The following is a 13,190-nucleotide window of genomic DNA, read 5'->3' as shown; positions in this document are numbered from 1 at the left end:
AAATCTATGAATGCAACAAATGTAGATTTCTTTTTTACTTTTCTGTTTTCAATAATTGCTGTTAGCGTTTGGACGTGATCGATAGTAGATCTTTTTTGTCTGAATCCGTTCTGTGAATCATGGAGTACATCGTTAGCTTCTGCCCACAGTTGTAGTCTTCTGTTAAGGATACTACAATACAGTTTATAAATGGACGTAGTCAGGGTGATACACCTGTATGAGAGGGGGTCTCTAGGATCCAGGGTTGAGCACTTTGGAATGGGACTAATTATGCCTTTCGACCATATTTGAGGAATCTTTCCTGTATTAAAACAATTATTAAAAATATAGTGGAGCGTTTTAGCGATAGCATCAGACTTCAGCACTTCGACGGGGATTTCGTCAATACCCGTTGCTTTTCCTGTATGAGCCTTATGGATAGCAGTCTTTACTTCAAATAGACTTATGCTGTCGTTGAATAGAACATGGTCATTGGCGCTCTCACCGTCTCTCCTAGAAGCTAACTTCGTGTCACTGTCTCCATTTTGTAAACCGCTAAAGACATTTTTCCACCTTTCCAACACTATGTCCTTGCCCACACCCACATTCCCATCCTCCATAACTACTGCCATCGGTATTGTCTTGTGCCTCTCCGACCCTACACCTACACGTCCTATCTGTCTCCAGAACTCACTATCACGAGCCGTACATAATTCATCTAGACTGTTCACGGTCTCTTTCACATATGCACGTTTAGCCTGTTGTACACTTTCATCAAACTTCTTACGTAAAGTCACAAAGCAGTGTTTCAGAAATTGTTTATCTGACTTAGTCCTGCATTTACACCATTTCTTTTCGGCTTCACACATCTCGTTCCAAAAAATCGTCAGTGAATCGGACCACCATGGCTTCTTGCTTCTCCGTCGTTTATTAGAAGTCTTGGAGTTCAGCATATAGGACCTACTTTTCAGCTTACATCTCATTTCTTCTTTAACCAAGCTAATCAAACTGTCTGAGGCTGCGTCGATATCACATTGTGTCACATGTGAGTTCTCCAAGCGCTGGATAATGTCATCTAAAGTCGTCAAACATTCCGGTGATGACATAAAGTCACGTGGTATATCTGACGTACTGTATTTAGTCACTCTGACACCTTTATCACGAATGTCCACATCCTCATGAATATGTTCAATATCACATGTCCATCGCAACAACGAGTGGTCTAACTTGGTGATTAGATGCCCGTCTACCTTACCGACAATATCTGCATTACACGCTAATACATCTGATCTAATAACCTCAAAATTCTGAAAATTAGGAAGATATTCATATGGCACAATACAGTAGTCAACCACTGACTGACCTCTAGATGATACATATATAAAATCATTCAAAACAGCGTTTCTCCCATTGAGAATACAACAATTAGAGTCAATCAAAAAATCTACAAGGCGCCGCCCGTATGCATTGCATGTGAAATCCACCACATTTCTGTCTTGGATATTGTCTATTCCTTCAATAAAATCAGTCTGATCGCCGCATCTACTATTCAGATCTCCACAAATATATAACAGTTTTCCAATTGTTTGATACTCAAGTATTTGCGATAGCAAAGTGTCCAAAAAAGTCAGCAACACATATATTTCTGGTGGAATGTTCAGGGGGTAGGTAGCACACACATATGAAAAATTTAGTATCACAATAATGCTTATCACACATTTGCAACCATAAAATCCCTTCATGGTTGTTGTCTACAACGGTTATATTATACATATTATACAAAGACTGTCTAATAAAAAAACCAACACCCCCCGAGCCGTGCTTCGCACGTACGTGTAGGGCAGTACGGTTATGGCCGTACCACACGTAGTTATCTAGACACAGTTTCTTGTCTGCATACAAGTGCGTTTCTGCCACGCCCACAATATCAAGGTCACAACATAGTATTGATTCACTTAAGGATTGACTGTCTATTTTCTTCGGTTCATTGAGGTATGAATCGAAAAACCGATGTGCAAACTGTATGAATCCGCGTAGCGGATTCTTACAAAAGTTTGCACATCGGTTTTTCGATTCATACCTCAATGAACCGAAGAAGATACACAGTCAATGCTTATAATTAAATTCGACAACGTAAAACATGTTTTATCTACAATAGTTTAACCCCAAACAGTTGCATATATCAAAACAGACAAAAATGACGGCATTGATGAACATTACAGGTGTAGGAATACATACAGTGGCGTGACATGAATCAGGTGATCGTTTAATTTATGCACATAACTTGACACGCCTACACAGTCAGTAGCCAATCAACGGAGAGTGGGATTAAAACAATGTTCATTTGACCTGTCAATTAAGGCAAGAGGCGAAAAGACTTGCAACAGTCAGACTGTAACGAACCGGAAGACATATGTCCGAGAGAAGGCGGCTGTTTCAAATAACATGGTCATTTACTGCGTGATTCAAACATTACTTCTCTGATTACAGTAAAACAGTTGGAGAAATGCTAGTTAGAAATGAAACGCGAAGACATGAAAGTTGAACCGAGGCGAGCGGGGAAAAAAACTGGCGAGCGAGCCTGCACGTTTGCTGTTTCATTCATTCTCGGCCTTCGGTTTCAAAGGGTAGATTGGACAATGAATATGCATGAAAGTCGCTAAATGTCCTGTGCATGACGATACACGTGAGCAGAAAGGGAATTCCCTCGACTGTAATATTGGGATTCCCCGACATTCCGCTGTAATAAAAGTAGTGCGCAGCGGTGGGCGTGGCTTAATTTTTTACATTCATTGGTAAATGAATGCAATAACACGTGACCAATTCAGCTAATCAGAATGCAGGAATTTCCATGAACACAACGAAAATTTAATTATTGCGTATTACATGATTGTCACTCTCACCGTCACAAGACCATCCCGCCACATTCCAAAATCCGCATCGGACCTATCTCCTCCATCCTCTTCTATGTTGTCCATAGCCTGATGTACCCCGAGTGTTTCTCTCTTCGTCTCGTATGTCACATCCACGCCGGTTCCCCTTGACTGACTCCCATGCTCCGTCCTCTGCACGTGCTCTGTTATCATCGCAGTTGTCAATTTCAGACTGGGGCCATGTATTTCGGTGTCGATTGCTGTCAATATTGTCTCGATTAGATCGGTTCACTTGCAGGCGGGCACCTCTTACTCTCACCTTGTCATTTCCAATCGCGATGGCTATCGTTTTCAGGTTGGCTTCATGTAGTCTTTGTTGACGAGTCTTGTCATTCATAATAAAAATGTCTTTAAAATTTCTGGAGTGTTGTAGCTTTGATTTGGATTGCAGGATCAGTGACTTGTCCTCCATTGAGCGACATGTGGCTACAATAACACCGGGGTAGCGTGACTCCCCCCTGTTCGACTTTCTCTCGGCATGTTCTATGTCCACATCTTTTAATCTCATACCATCTTTGAGAACACTATTTACCTTATTTTTCACATTCTCACCTTCAGACTCTATAACATTCCGGAAGATAAGGTTCAGTTTGATGAGATCTTCTTCTTTTTTGCCAACAGCTGATTTCATGTCGTTCAGCTGTTTGTTTACATTGTCGATTTCCGTGGACTGTTTGCTGTCGATCTTGCTGATTCGGTCGTTTATTTATTTAATTTCACATTTCATATCTTCTCTGACCTCCTGCAGCTTTATGTTTACTGTTTCCTCCATTCTCTTGATCATATGTTTCTCGAATGTGTCCATTTTCTTGGTCAGAGTGGCAGTGAGAGAATGCATTGCGTTGACTAAGTCTGTCATACTTTTATCTTCTGAATGTTTTTTGTCAGAGTCATTTCTCACCTCATGATCACTCTTTACTTTCTTATGTTCACTGTCCTGATCATCTGCCGAGAGCGTTCTCTTTCTTCTGGGACTTGTGTCTTTCACTCTCTCACAACTCGAGGTAGCCATTACCGCCGACACAAAACTTTGTGACAGGCCCAAGTCCATCGCGGCCTCTGTTTCGGTCATTGATATATCGATCTTAAAAATAATATCACAGATCGTTAGTCCGATTGACCACTCGTCCCACACAACTTACTATTTCTTTTTGTGGTTTGGCGATTTAGCTTTATCGCTTTTTTTCTCACTTCGTTTTCTCTCCGAATTCAAAACATTTCATTACAAGCCAAGAAATTTTTTGTTGGCATATTAAAAAGTCTTAGAGTTCTGGACAATGTTACATATGATGTTTATTTTAAACTATTTGATACAAAAATAAGCCCGATGCTATTGTATGGATCAGAAATTTGGGGCCAAGAACATTTGGATGTTATTGATAAAATACATTTATATGCATGTAAACGGTTCTTGGGGGTAAAATCTAGCACAGAAAACGCAAGGGTATATGGTGAATGCGGACGGTTTCCCATGTATATCAATAGTTATTTAAAGGTTATTAAATACTGGGTCAAGCTATTAAATATGCCATCTTCAAGATACCCGAAAAAATGTTATAATATGATGCTTCTCTACGACAGCCATGGGAAACAAAATTGGGCATCAAAAGTTAAAAACATGTTATACGAATGTGGATATGGTTATATTTGGTTACAGCAACATGTAGATATGCCACAACATTTCTTCTCCCGTTTGACACAGACTTTAAAAGATATGTACATTCAAAAATGGCATTGTTCTTTGTCCAGTTCTAGAAAAGCAAACTACTACACTACATTTAAGACTACTATTATACTAGAGCCTTATCTATTAAGTGTAAATTTACATAAGTTCAGAACAGCTCTTTCTCGATTCCGTTGTGGCTCACATGATCTATTTATTGAAACAGGCAGATATGAAGGTATTGCAAGAGAACACAGACTTTGTAGGATTTGTAAAACTGATTGTACTGAAGATGAATATCACTTTTTATGTGTATGTCCAGTGTATGAAGATTTAAGAGCAAAATATCTAAATAACTATTTCTACCGCAACCCAAACGGTAACAAATTTTGTAAATTAATGACTTGTGATTGTACAGAAACTATTAGAAATCTATCAATGTTCATTTATCATGCCATGAAACTAAGAAAATGTATGAATTTGTACTACTTACTTACTTTGGAGATTTAACGTGCGCTTTCCGACTGATGCGTATTTCGCACACGGGCCCGGCCAGGCCATTTAATGTGTTTCCGAAAGGGGCGAAGGTGGTCTGTGCAACCCAAGAGGGGGGTTTTAGGGGTTGCTTATATAGAATTTGGGAATTTTGAGATTTGTAATAGATGCCGATGGGATTGGGGAGGAGAACTAAGGGAGCTGGGTATGGTGGATGTTTGTTTGTTTATGTGATTTTGATTTGGTAGGTTATTGTGTTTTTAGATGCGTTTTATTAGTTCCGTTTTTATTAAGAATACGCCTAAGGCCTTGAAGTTTTCTAGTTTATTTTGTGGGTTTAGTATTTCTTCTAGAGTTAGAGCCTTGTTTAGATTGATTTAGATTTTTTTTAGGTGGTTATTTAGGTTGGTGTGTCCTGTTTGGAGTTTAGTGATTACTCTATCGATTTTTTTGGATGGATGGAGAATTTTTGGTTTGGTTAGTGGTTTGCTGAGCACTTTTTTGATTTGGCTATTTGAGTTTAGATATAGGTTATGCCATTTTTTTGTGATTTTTTGCTTGTTTACACTTTTAATTTCTGATTTTGAGATGGGTAAGTTTAAGCTTATTTCTGGGATTTTGAGGGATAGTTTAGCTGCTTTATCGGCGTTTTCATTACCGTATATTCCTACGTGGGCGGGTATCCACAAGAAGGTTATTTGTTTGCCTGCCTTAGTTAGGTCGTTGGAGCTTTTAAGTATTTGATTTATTAACTTAGGTCGGTTTTTGGTATTTTTGTTTTGGAGGGCTTGCAGTCCACTTAGGGAGTCGGTAAGTATTAGGATTTTGTTGTGTTTTTTGGATTCTTGATTATGGAGGGATGAGGCCATGCCCATTAGTTCTGCCGTGAATATTGATTGGTTGTTTGGGAGTCGGAAGGATTGTGTGGTTTTAGTTGGTTGTGTGGTATGGACTCCGAAACCTGTGTGTTTGGAGGTCGGATTTGAGGATCCGTCCGTGTAAATGTGACACCAATTTGGCCAATTTTCGTGTATGTATGCTAGTGTGGTAGTTTTAGCTATGTTTGGGTCGGTTTGTTTATTTATTTGGCTAGCTAGTGTTGTGTCTATTTTGGGTATTTTAAGTTTAGGGGTGAAGATATTTGATTGTTTGCAGTTTTGTTTAAGATTTTTAATTTGGTGTTCATTTAGGTAGTTTGTTATTCTTTGGGATATTGGGGTAAGTAAGGGGTGTTTACGAGCTAGAGCTTGGTTGTTGGGGCTGATGTTTTGGTTTATTAAGTTTTGGATGAGAGGGTTTGATTGGGACGCGGCCCAGAAATTTAAGCTTAGCTGTTCCCTGCGTAGACTTAGTGGCATTTCTCCTGTTAAGGCCTGAAGTGAGGTGTAGGAGGTGCCATGTTGGGTGCGTGTAATTAGTTTGAGAGCCTGATATTGTATTGAGTCAAGTTTTTTAGATAGAGAGTTGTTTAGGGTGTTGTATATGGCGCAGCCGTAGTCTAGTTTTGATCTAATTAGTGATATGTAGAGAGAGAGGAGAGTATCTTTGGATGCTCCTCAGTTAGAGCCAGTTAGGCATCTTAGGGTGTTTAGGTCTTTACTGCATTTAGTTGTTAGGTTTTGGATGTGAGCATCCCAGGTGAGATGTTCATCAAAAATAAGTCCTAAGAATTTGGTTTGTTTTTGAAATTTGATTGTTTGATTGTTTAGCTGGAGGATTGGGGAAGCGGGTTTCATGTTTTTATGTTTGAATACTATTCCTGTTGTTTTTTCTGAGTTAAGGGAGAAGCCCCATTTGTCAGCCCATTGTTGTATTTTATTAAGAGATTTTTGGAGTAAATTTTGGACCATGTTCATGCTTTTAGTGCGGATCCAGATGGCTCCATCATCCGCGAATTTTGATGTGTTTACTTTAGGGGATAGGCCCTCGAATAGATCGTTTATCATTATATTGAAGAGGGTGGGGCTGAGGATACTGCCCTGTGGAGTACCATTTTCTAGGGGACATTGGTCCGATAGAGTTTGGTCTATACCCACGGTTATTTTACGAATGTTTAGGAAGTCCTGGATGTAGTTTATTATCTGACCTTTGAGTCCTATTTTTTTAAGTTTTTGTATTAGCCCATAAAAAAAATAGGACTCAAAGGTCAGATAATAAACTACATCCAGGACTTCCTAAACAATCGTAAAATAACCGTGGGTATAGACCAAACTCTATCGGACCAATGTCCCCTAGAAAATGGTACTCCACAGGGCAGTATCCTCAGCCCCACCCTCTTCAATATAATGATAAACGATCTATTCGAGGGCCTATCCCCTAAAGTAAACACATCAAAATTCGCGGATGATGGAGCCATCTGGATCCGCACTAAAAGCATGAACAAGGTCCAAAATTTACTCCAAAAATCTCTTAATAAAATACAACAATGGGCTGACAAATGGGGCTTCTCCCTTAACTCAGAAAAAACAACAGGAATAGTATTCAAACATAAAAACATGTAACACGCCTTTGGCCTCATATGTACCATGAATAAAGATTGATTGATTGACACTGAGGTTTAACCCCACTTTGCCAGCAAACTGCAGAAGATTAACAGTGAGTGAGTGAGCATTACTATGTTTATACAAGAAAAGATGTCATGCCAAAAACGCTCACAGTAGTTAGTGAGTAAACTCACGACTCACGACCTGGTTGAGTGACTTCCGTCAATCAACGTGAAAGGATTACCCACAGAGAAAGAAAGGATTAAAGTCAACTCCAACTTCTAAATGCCTCTCAAAGAAGGATTAAAATCCTAAAGATATCCTATCTACGTGGTATAGGTACTCAGAACCTCTAATAATAAACTGTTACGTTTGGTATCCCCAGCAATACTCACTATGGTCATTGGGCAAATGTAAAAATCACAAACCCTAACGAGATTCTGTCTACATGGTCACACCCGGTGATTGTAAAGATCTCAAATTCTATCAACAGTAAGACAGCATGGCTGTTCATATTCATTTCCAACATCCTCTTATAATAAGTATAAAAGTGTCCCACACAAAACGTTCTTAATGACCTACTAAAGTAAATACCTAAACCAAGCCTAAACCAAACATAAATCAACACAGTTTCCCAATGGAAGGCCTAAACATTTTTCAATGGAATGCCTATGGCCTCGCCGGCCATGGTTCTGAACTTAAAGCTAAAATCCAAATAGATAAAGGTCCCCGTGTAGCCTGTATTCAAGAAACCAAATTCTAACATAATTCTCACATAAAACTAAATTCAACCTACCAAATCATAACGCAGTAAGAACCGACAGGTCCAACACCATCTCAGGCAGAACAGGAGGAGGTCTAATCATCTACGTTAGAGAGGATATTAACTACGAGGAAGTTAAAGTAAACACTCCTAATCTAGAAGCTAATGGAATCCAAGTCACCATCAATAACCAAAAAATAAAAATCATTAACGTCTATCACTCAACACTAAAACCAATTAAAGATACAGACCTAGACATCCTTTACCAATTAGGAAATAAATCAACCATCTTCCCAGGAGACTTCAATGCCCATCATCCTACCTGGGGCACTGCAGATAAACTAGACAACCATGGACAACTAATGACCTAATACTATTAAACAATAACCAACCAACTAGATACGACAAAATGCACCACACCATGTCAGCTATCGACTTAACAATATGTAGCACAAAGTCTGATGTGGGACGTCCACCCAGTACCTCTAGGCAGCGACCACTTTCACATAAATATAACCCTACGAAATCTAAAAATACCAAATCAAACCCCTAAACAGGAACCTAAATTTCAGTACAAAAACGCCAACTGGGACAAATTCCAAGAATTATGCAACCAAGCTAATCTAAACGATTTAGAAACAAACGACCCCGAAACATTCTGTCAAAACCTAACTAACTTCAACGCAGCCAAATCCGCAATCCCCTTCAAATCATCCAACCCAGGAAAACCCACTGTCCCTTGGTGGAATGAGGAAATAGAGCTAACTAGACTAAAACGAAAGTCAGCTTTCAACAGAGCTAACCGAGACCCCTCTTATCTCAAAATAGCCCATGAACTTAACCGCCAAGTCCAAAACCTAGTTAAAACTGCTAAAAACAAAAACTGGAAAAAAATTATGTGAGGAACTAGACCACCACACCGACGCTAGGAAGGTGTGGCGCAAAATTCACGCCATCAGAGGCATCAAACGGCACAAAAAGCCCCAATATAAACAACTCAACTAACCCCACCCAAAAGGCCAACAACCTAGCCAAACACTTCTCTAAAGTTAGTAGCAACAGTAACTTCAGTAAGAAATTCCAAGATAAACTAAAAAAAGAAACCAAATTCTCCAAAGAAAACAGACAAGACAACCTAGAAATAAACCAACCTTACACCATAGAAGAACTAAATCACGTACTAAACAATAGAAAAAAGGAACAGCCCGTGGCCTAGACCTCACCTCTTACCAAACTACTCCAAACTTTACTTAAACTATACAACCTAGTCTACCTAAATGGACAGGTCCCATCCTCATGGAAGGAAGCTCTAGTAATCCCAATACCTAAACCAAATAAACCAGCAGATCAGGCTAACCCCTATAGGCCCATCTCCCTAACCTCAAATCTCAGCAAAATAATGGAACTTATGACTAAAAATAGGCTACAGCACTACCTAGACCAAAACAACATCATAAACCCCGACCAAAGCGGCTTCACTCCTTGCCGATCAACTCTCGATAACCTCGCCCGACTAGAACAGGATATAAAAACAGGACAGCTTAACAAGCAATACACCATAAGCATATTCCTCGACTTCTCTAAAGCTTTCGATATGGTATGGCACCACGGGCTAATACAAAAACTAAAAAAATAGGACTAAAAGGCCAAATAATAAACTTCATCCAAGATTTCCTAAACAATCGCAAAATAACCGTGGGTATAGACCATTCGCTATCGGACCAGTGTCCCCTAGAAAATGGCACTCCCCAGGGCAGCATCCTCAGCCCTACCCTCTTCAATATAATGATAAACGATCTATTCGAGGGCTTATCCCTTAAACTAAACACTTCAAAAATCCCTATGGATCCGCACTAAAAGCATTAAAATGGCAGAAAACTTAATCCAAAAATCTCTAAATAAAATACAACAATGGGCAGACAAATGGGGCTTCTCCCTTAACTCAGATAAAACAACAGGAGTAGTATTCAAACATAAATACATGAAACCTGCCTACTCAATCCTCCAGCTAAACAACCAAACAATCAAATTCCAAAAACAAACCAAATTCTTATAGGACTCATTTTCGATCAACACCTCACCTGGGAGGCTCACGTCCAAAACCTAAAAACTAGATGCAGCAAAGACACACCAAGATGTCTCACCGGCTCTAACTGGGGAGCCTCAAAAGATACCCTCCTCTCACTCTATACAGCACAAATTAGATCAAAACTAGACTACGGCTGCGCCATATACAATACCCTAAACAACTCTCTATCTAAAAAACTTGACTCAATACAATACCAAGCCCTTAAACTAATTACACGCACCCAACATGGCACCTCCTACACCTCACTTCAGGCCCTTACAGGGGAAATGCCACTAAATCTACGTAGGGAACATCTAAGCCTTAATTTCTGGGCCGCGTCCCAAACAAACCCTCTAATCCAAAACTTAATTAACCAAAACATTAGCCCAAGAAACCAAGCTCTAGCTCGCAAACACCCCTTACTCACCCCAATATCCCAAAGAATAACTAACTACCTCAATGAACACCAAACTCAAAGTCTTAATCAAAACTGCAAAAAAATCAAATATCTCCACCCCTAAACTCAAAATACCCAAAATAGACACAACAGGCTTCGGAGTCCATACCACACAACCAGTTATATCCACACAATCTTACCGACTTCCTAACAACCAATCTATATTCACGGCCGAACTTATGGGCATGGCCTCAGCCCTGCATAACCAACAATCTAAAAACAACAATAAAATCCTAATTCTCACCGACTCCTTTTGTGGACTACAAGCCCTCCAAAACAAAAATACAAAAAAACGACCTAAATTAATAAACCAAATACTTAAAATCTCCAACGACCTTACAAAAGCAGGCAAACAAATAATCTTCTTGTGGATCCCCGCCCACGTAGGAATTTACGGCAACGAAAGCGCCGATAAAGCAGCTAAATTATCTCTCAAAATACCAGAAATAAGCCTAAACCTACCCATTTCAAAATCAGAAATTAAAAGTGTAAACAAACAAAAAAAATAACAAAAAAATGACATAATCAATATCAAAACTCAAATAGTCAAATCAAAAAAGTGCTGAGAAAACCACTAGCCAAACCTAATACCCTACACCCCTCTAAAAAAATTGACAGATTAATTACAAAACTCCAAACAGGTCACACGAACCTAACTAACCACCTAAAAAAACTTAAAAGACACACCACAGGCAACTGCCCCCACTGCAAACAACCCGAAACCACAGAACACGCACTCATCCACTGCACCAACTACCAAACACACAGAAACACACTACAAACCACCCTCAATCTAAATAAGGTTCCTACTCTAGATGAAATTAATTAAGCACATCTAAAAACTAATTAATCTACCAATCCAAAATCCAATAAATACAATACAATATAATACAATACTATATAGTTTATTAAAGTCTCACCATTTGTACAGCAGGGGTTTAAATAAAGCATTTTAAATATCTAAAAACTTAAAAGTACAAATGCCACCCAAGGGGGTTACGAGAGGCTATATCTTACACAAATGTAAGTGCTTTATAAAAATAATGTAAAATGAGATAAAATTATACATAATATTATAATCTAATGTAAATGATAAGGTAAACAGTTAAATATATTGATGATATTGATGATAAGGTAAACAGTTAAATATATTGTTAAATTATACATAAAATAATTTTCTACGCATAAACATTTTGAAGCACATGATTCCTAATAGTGGTAAGTTACAATGGTTATTTAAAATGGTGATATCTACAGGTGCAGGATGGAACATATTCTTAAGATAAGATGTACGAATATCGTCATAAAAGGGACAGTGTAAAAGAAAGTGGGTTTCGTCTTCAACTTGGTCTGTACAATATTTACAAAAGCGTTGTGTAGCCGGGATAGGAGGGGAGCAGTATCGGCCCGTTTCAATCTCCAGTTTTAGGGAACCACATCTCAGGGAAGCAAGTATCCATCGCTGGTATGTTGGGAGTCGAGTGTAACTCTCAGTGAACAACTCAGTCTTAAAAAAGTTTGAAAGTTCTTAACTTTGGTGTCGACTGGACGCTGTCTTTCCATCGCTGTTTGTCAATGGAGACAAGTTTGGATAAAATGCTATCTAAAACCCATGGAGATGACTTATCAGAGGTATTTAGCAAATCCGTCCACTCCAGATCACGGTAGATACGTTGTAGTTTTTTCTCCCAGGACTTTCCTCTTGTAAGTGACCACTGGTTGATCCTGTAGGTCAGTCTTGTCGTGGGCATTCGTTGTAACCTACATACAAATTTAAACACCCACCTCACCCGGCTCCCTTAGGTCCCTCCTCCACCCACCTCGGCATTTATTCCAAATTTAAAAATTCCAAAAATTCAATATAAGCAACCCCTAAAAGCCCCCTCTTGGGTTGCACACACCACTTTCACCCTTTTCGGAATACACTAAATGGTCCGGCCAGGCCCGTGTGCGAAATACGCTACAGTCGGAAAGCGCACGTTAAATCTTCTATATCAGTCAGTCAGTCAGACGTTCTTTTCTTTATTCTTTCAAAATACAAAACAGAAAGTGGGGTGTGGGGAAATGGGATATATTCCAACGTGAAATAATGAGACATTAGTAGTGGTGACGGCTATATCATAATTGCACTGTCTAAAGCATAAATTTGGCGAACGAAAAACGTTATATTTGCAATCAAGTGGAATGACTTTATGAATGGCGAACATTTACCAACCCGCGACAATCGTGTCAACACGGGGGTTCCCCTAGCAATAAACTCGCATCTAAATTCACTACTGTTTTCTACTGTCGGCTAGCCACAATGGCTAGACTGGACACTAGTGGAATGGTTCATGCCATAAAAGTCTA

General features: G+C 39.2%; 1 protein-coding gene across 1 annotated transcript in view; it reads right to left on the bottom strand.

Annotated features, from left to right (window-relative positions):
* Positions 1-13,190, bottom strand: part of LOC139472167 (uncharacterized) — an 82,465-nt gene that overhangs the window by 46,025 nt on the left and 23,250 nt on the right.

The sequence above is a fragment of the Haliotis cracherodii genome, unplaced genomic scaffold, assembly GCF_022045235.1.
Source record: "Haliotis cracherodii isolate W230 unplaced genomic scaffold, xgHalCrac1.p SCAF_24, whole genome shotgun sequence".
In the NCBI taxonomy this organism is placed as follows: domain Eukaryota; kingdom Metazoa; phylum Mollusca; class Gastropoda; order Lepetellida; family Haliotidae; genus Haliotis; species Haliotis cracherodii.
This window is presented reverse-complemented; position numbering and strand designations above follow the sequence as displayed.